Source organism: Tachyglossus aculeatus, chromosome 2 (assembly GCF_015852505.1).
Source record: "Tachyglossus aculeatus isolate mTacAcu1 chromosome 2, mTacAcu1.pri, whole genome shotgun sequence".
NCBI lineage: Eukaryota > Metazoa > Chordata > Mammalia > Monotremata > Tachyglossidae > Tachyglossus > Tachyglossus aculeatus.
This window is the reverse complement of record NC_052067.1, coordinates 58,815,194-58,822,417: the sequence shown is the minus strand read 5'-3', so window position 1 is coordinate 58,822,417 and position 7,224 is coordinate 58,815,194. Positions and strand designations below refer to the sequence as shown.

At 40.8% G+C, this 7,224-nt stretch overlaps 1 non-coding gene across 1 annotated transcript; it reads left to right on the top strand.

Annotated features, from left to right (window-relative positions):
* Nucleotides 1-3,051: 3,051 nt before the first annotated feature.
* On the top strand, nt 3,052-3,189 carry LOC119924449. The gene has a single exon (XR_005449162.1). It is a non-coding gene; the product is annotated as a small nucleolar RNA SNORA7 (small nucleolar RNA).
* The last annotated feature ends 4,035 nt before the right edge of the window (nt 3,190-7,224 follow it).

Below are 7,224 nucleotides of genomic sequence, written 5' to 3'. Positions count from 1 at the left end.
AGCCTCAGGCACATGAGCTAATGCTTTTTTTCCTGGCTGGTATAGTCCCCTGTCAAATCATGATTTAAGGGGAACTGTAATAAGAAAATGTAAATTGCTCTTCTAATCTACTCCAGAAGTATACGTGAAGGAGCAAATAATACCTTGAATTTGAAGACCGCTGTTATTGACTCAATAGCATTTTTTAAGCACTTACTATGTGCCAGACACGGTATTAAGCACCGGGGTAGAGATAAACTAATCGGGTTGGACACAGTCCATGTCCCAAATGTGGTCTCACAGTCTTAATCCCCATTTTACAGAAGAGGTAACTGAAGCACAGACAAGTGAAGTGACTTACCCAAAGTCACTCAGCAGACAAGGGGTGGGACTGGGATTAGAACCCAGGTCCTCTGACGTCCTGTTCCGTGCTTCTTCCACTAGGCCATGTTGCTTGTCCTCCATTTCCTTTTCCATCATGTCCTCCTTTCCTCCCCATCCTCCTCCTCTCCCTCCTCTTTCCTTTCCTCCTCAACTTCCTCCTTCTCCTCCCTCTTTTCCACCTCCTTTTCCTTCTCCTATTCCTCCCACTTCTGCTTTTACCTGCTCCTTCTCCACCTTCCTCCACCTCCTTATCTTCCTCCACCACCCCATCCTGTTCTCCCCTTATCCTGCCCTGTCCCAATCCAGTCCCCAGTTCTGCAGCTGTGGAGGATGGGTATTGGGGGAAAACTGGGAGAGGGGAAGGGAGAGTCAGGTAGCCTGCCCTAGCAGTGTTAGAGAGATTGGCAGTAGCAACAGAGATCCACAGCTCTGGATCTGAAGGGGTGGAGAGTGGAAAGCTGCAGGAATAGACTGGGAATGGATTAGTAATGTCCACTACAAATAACTGGGGGGGGGGGGGGGGGGGGGGGGGGGGGGGGGGGGGGGGGGGGGGGCGGGGGGGGAATCTGACCTAAGACAGTCATTGAGCCTCTCAGCTATTTGGAATATTTGAAAATTTCCAATGTGAAACAAATCCCTTTGAAGGGACTTTGGATTTGCCTCTCTCTGCAATATGGAAAGTGCATAATTTACTGGAAAAAGACGTCTATGATGCTCAGTTGCATTGGCACTACAAAACTCAAAGAGGGATATTATTGCATTAGCTGCTATAAAGTTATTTTGGCTCTTCCTGATATCCTTAGGAATTTGAATCCAGATATGTTGCTGGGAAGAGAGAAAGTGAAGAGGGAGAGAAAACAGCAGGTTCTGCTCTGGCTCTCCTGGTTTGATGTCACTGGCTTAGTGGATAGCACTTTGTGACCGGTGTTTGAGATTGAGTTCTCATCAGAAAATGGTGTGGGTGTGGTAGGAGAGTCCAACCAACTAAGGCCAACAAGAGGGAAAATACCCACTCCATTCCTGCTAAGACTACATTTCTTTGGAAAAATAATGTCAGCATTCCCAAAGATGCCTCATAAGCATGAAGCAAGCACATGTAGATTGGATTGTGGATTTTGGAAGAAAAGATTAATGGCTACCTTTTATATGTGGTCTTACCCAGAAGTTGAAAAGTGGACTAAATTTTCTTTAGTCCTATGAGACTAAAAACAGGGGAAACGGCCTCAACTTTAGATGACCTTTAGCTGAAATTGGAATGGTTATTACTGTTACCTTTGTGTAATGGACTTTGCCTGGCATTTTGTTATCCTGTATTTCTTGTCTATAATCTACATTATATTTCCCTGAGAGGTTTTAAGTTAAACCCAGTACTCTTTTTGTGTGTGTGTGTGTGTGTGTGTGTGTGTGTGTGAGAGACAAAGAGCGAGAGAATGTGTGTGTGTGTGTGTGTGTGTGTGAGAGAGAGAGAGAGAGAGAGAGAGAGAGAGAGAGAGTTTTGTAGAATAGCAAATAAATTGCTGCCATGATTCTGCAGATGTTGATGTGGAATGATCCCTTATTACATTCTGTGATCAGGACATACTGACAGGAGCCTTGGAAATGAATAACTAGTATGAGAGTGATCTGATGATACCGCCTGGGGGAAACATTTTTCTTTCAATTCATCAATTATCTAAATGCTTGGAGTTTGTGAAATGGAATTTCATGGCATTTCTATTACACAGATGAACAGAAAAATTTGGACATGCCTGATCATAAAACTACATAGAGGAAGCCTCTCTGTCCAAAACAGAATATTTGGCCTCACTTTCCCCATGTTAGTACAGCTATGTTAAGGGCTATAAAACTGCTTGGAAAGTAAGAAAAATGGATAGGATTCTGCTTGCCCTAAAGGGAAAATTTGGGCTTAGCCAAATAGGCTGCAGAGGCTATAAAATCATCTCTCATGGCATGTTATATCTTTATCTTACTATCAGGGATTGTTGGAGATGAAGAGAATCACCAATGGCAAAAGCACTACATTTGTTTCTTTTGATGAGAACAATCAGAATAGGTATTTTAGGTTTATATTTTCTACCGACAGTATTCTAAGGGTGGGCCCTACTAAAACCTTTGAGATTGAATGCTAGGCTCAGAATGACCTTTTTGGATGCAATCCAACAGAACCCTGAAATCGTTATTTGGGGAATTGTAATGAGTATGTGAAATGATTTTGGTGTTTACTGTTTTCCTCCTTGTTACTCTCTTTCTAGAGATATTCATATCCTATATCTTGTGGAGGAGGAGGCAATCTGCCTACAGGAGAGAGAGGGAAATGGTAAAATTATGATTCAATGATATAATTATCAGATTTCCTGTTGCACTTGGTGAATTTGCCTTTGTTGCTTCTCGACACAAAAGGGAATCAAGCAGAGGAACACATGCTTCCTCAGGTTTCCTTTTATCCCTAAATGGTTTTTTTTTTCTGGTTCTAGACTGCAAATTCCTTGTGGGCGTGGAACATATCTACCAAGTCTGATATATTGTACTCTCCCAACTCTGATAAATTATACTCTCCCAAGCACTTAATACAGTGCTTAGCACCTACTAAGTACTCAATAAATAGGATTGACTGATCCAGATGTATTCACAATCTGTCATCACATCCTGCTTCTCCCTTTTTTTAAAGCTTAACTAGTGTGGGGATGGCCCCTCTCAGGATTTCATCTGGAGAGTTTCCAGTACTCTACGAGTCTCGGCTACAGGATGGAAAGTCAAGCAGAGGCATACCCATTCCATTCCTACTTTGGGCACTGGTTAGTGAGTGGAAGCCAATCTGCTACAGGTCAAAAGTCACCTATGCTGGGCAGCAGTGGCATGGGAGAGAGTCGAATGTGGAGACTCAAGTTTATTGTGGGGAAGAAGGCCATGGTAAATCACTGCCATATATTTACCAAGCAAACTCTGTGGATACACTACCAGAATGATTGCAGATGGAGGTGGGGCATTCTGGGAGAAATGTGTCCATGGAGTCGCTATGTGTCGGAGATGACTCAACAGCATAAGATAAGACAAGCATGGGGATGAGAAGAAGGAATAGAGAGCAGGCTTAGGCCGGCAAAGATGCACCTAAAATAGTGTGTCTGTCTGCAGAAGGATCACGAGATAAAAGGAAGGAAGAGCCTAAAGCCCCTTATGATGCTTTCTCAGGGTCCTTGTCCAATTAGCGGTATTTATTGGATGCTAACCAGGAAGCATTTTATTGACCAATTCCAAAGAAGATCAGGAGCACAGCTGCTCATTCTATAAATAGCAAAACACTTACAAAATCTATTCATTCATAGTTCTATTTTTGTGCTCCTGTGACGTTGTCTTGTGCTTATTTTTAACTGATATTTTAAAGCACTGTATTGAGAGCTGGAGTAGGAGTATTCTTTAGGTTCTTCTAAAATCCATCCATGTCCCCATGAGGGATAAGAGAAGGGTTTTAGACCTTGGAAACATCTCCGGGCATTCAAGCCCTCTCACAAGTGCCGTAGTAGTACTACTAGTAGTTGTTAGTAGCAATAGCAGTAGTAATAATAATAGTAGTAGTTACAGTAGTAATTAATTCATTCAATTGTATTTATTGGGCACTTACTGTGTGCAAAGCCCTGTTCTAAGATCTTAGGATAATAATATAACAACAGATACATTCCTGCCCACAACAAGCTCACAGTCTAAGGTAGTAGAGAAGCAGCATGGTTTAGGAGAAATTGCACAGGCTTGGGAGCCAGAGGATGTGGGTTCTAATTCCATCTCTGCCACTTGTCTGCTGGGTGACCTTGGGCAAGTCACTTAACTTCTCTGTGCCTTACTGATCTCATCTGTTAAATGGGGATTAAAAGTGTGAGCCCCATGTGGGACAACCTAATTACCCTGCATCTACCCCAGCACTTAAAACAGTGCTCAACACGTAGTAAGCACTTAACAAGTTCCATAATTATTGTTATATTATTAGTAGTGGCAGGACCAGTAATAGCAAAAGTGGTAATAGTAGTAATACCAACAAAAGTGGCAATAGGTGGAGTAGTAATCTCATTGTGAGCAGGGAATGTGTTTCTTATATTGTTATTTCCTACTCTTCCAGAGCTTAGTACAGTGCTCTGCACACAGTATGCACTCAATAAATATGATTGATTGATTGACTAGTAGTAGGAACAGGAGTAATAATAATGGTATTTGTTAAGCACTTACTATGTGCCAGACACTGTACTAAGCACTAGGGTGAATACAAGCAAATCGGGTAGGACATAGCCCCTGTCCCACACAGGGCTCACAGTCTTAATCCCCATTTACAGATGAGGTAACTGAGACACAGAGAAGTGAAGTGACTTGCCCAAGGCCACACAGCAGACAAATGTTGGAGCCGGGATTAGAACCCATGACCTTCTGACTCCTAGGCCTGTGCTCTATCCATTACGCCATGCTGCTTCCCTCTGTAGTAGTGGTAGTAATAGCAGGAGTAGTAATAGTAGTAATTGCAGTAATAGTAGTAGTAATAGTGGTAGTAGAAGTAATACTAGTAGCATTTATTGAGAATCTACTCAATGAGATGCACTATACTAGACATTTGGGAAGTTCAGAAAAATCAAATGACACATTCCCTGACCACAAGGAGTTTACAATGAACATAAAAATATTTGCAACTAGAGTGAGTGGTGAGAAAAATTAAGTGAATGGATATCTATTCACGAATACTAAGGAGGGTATAAATGTATAAATTAATTCATACACGCAAGAGTTGGCTGGTCAGGAGGACTAGGGAGAACTCTGAACCATCACAAAGTCTCCAGTCTTCACCAATGTGCACAATCATTTCTTTAAATACTGCTGCTTCTTGCACAAAAATCTAGACAGTGTCATTTCCAGACTATGTATTATGGAAAGTACTTTCCTTAATAATTCAATAACAATTTCTCTAAGCTCCATTAGGAAAAAACCTGATCTAGGACTGACTGTATCTGATTTTTTTTCAACTCCAAGAAGACTCCTTTCCCTAGTACCTAACCTAACACCAAATCCATCATTATAATTAATATATATTATTCGATGAGAATGAAGATGTGCTGCAGAGGTAAAATGGAAGTTATTCATCTTCTTTTTACTTCCTTTAAATGGCTGCAATGGGATTATAGGTATATCTCTCCTCTTAACATAGACAGACACTAAGGACAGAGAGCCAGATCGCCTGTAAACACTTGCCTGTGCCTCTCCCACTTCAAGGTGAGTTGCATGAAAGAGCCACTGAGACCAAAGCAGGCGAGTCAACAACACAGTTGTTCAGAATGAAAGTTTCCATTAAGACCATAATAAAAGGTCGATGTGTGACCTCTGGGAGTTGGGGGAAAAGATACATAAAATGTTGGATCTAAGTGTCTTATAAAGTTCCTGCATTAAAATTTCACAAGAGCCTGCAAAAACCATTATAAACCTGTATCCTCCATCCATGTTTTTAAGCTTATTTTGGAAATTACGTAGCTGGAGATCCTCTGGGGTTTGAAAGCCTTTAACAGTACTGAAACTCTCCAACGGCCACTTTCACATCTCACTGTTTCTTGAAAATAATAATTTTTTAAAATGGTATTTGTTAAGCACTTACTATGTGCCAGGCACTGTACTAAGCACTAGAGTGGATACAAGGAAATTGAGTTTGACACAGTCCCTGTACCATGTGGGGCTCACAAGTTCTCAATCCCCATTTTACAGATGAGGTAACTGAGGCACAGAAAAGTGAAGTGACTTATTCAAGGTCACACAGCAGGCAAGTGGTGGAGATAGGATTAAAAAAGAGGACATCTCCATAGTGCTATTCTTCCTCCAAATGTTTCTCAAAGGCAACCAGGATTATTCAAAGTACCACAAATGAACAGTGGCAATAAAGAGAATACTCATACCTAGGTAATTGCACCCATCTCCTAATTTCACCTTAGTTGTTTTTGGTATTACATTGTCTATACTGATATCTCTCAGAATAAATTGTGTACAAAGAACCAGGCACAATTTCCAAGCTTTGGTATATTCCATTCATATTTTACAGTCATTTTCTCTTTAGGTTACTGTAAAAACAAGAGAGCAAAGATAACAGAGAAAAATCACCCTCTATCTACAATATATAAGATTTCCCTATCAAAAATGCTACCAAACCTGAAAACTCATCAGCCCCATAAAAAGTTAATTTGTTCTCTAGCATTATTAATCTCTATCACCTAGATATATATATTTTGTGGCACTCAGTTGCATTCTGTAATTTTACCCCCGTTCTTCTATCCTGCTCCCTGCCCATTTTCCTTTTTCCTCTTACGACATTAGATTATAGCTCATTTTTCCCCATTTGGATTTGGCATAGACTACCTTCAAAATCCTCACATTCTGAGATTTCCACAGAGAGGCAAATGAGTTGGTAGCAAAAAGCTGCCGCTTTAGGTTAGAAACAGAAAGAGGGCATATTTTTGAACGTGGCAAATTCAAATTCAAAGAAGGGGTATGGAGGAGAGAGAAATGCAAAGTGGAGGTAGGAAGGAGTCAAAGCTTAAATGTGTTTATTCTTATTCTTGTCTATAAAACTTTATAGTATTAAATGGACTCCCTATAGTGTATTTGTAAGACGTAGGATAAATGATCTCTTGCCTTATTGTCCCTTTGTTGATTACTGACTACCAAACCATATTTCTGGATCACCTCTATGGGATGCTTGCTTTGCTCCTATGGTTCAGGCTGTAAAAGTGCAGTTGGTGGGAAATTCAGGCACCAAGTTGTTTATCAAGTTGTTTTGGCCACTTCAAATTCATCCTAAACTGCTGTAATTTGGCCTTCTCCTGCTAAGCAACACTATTTCTTCTC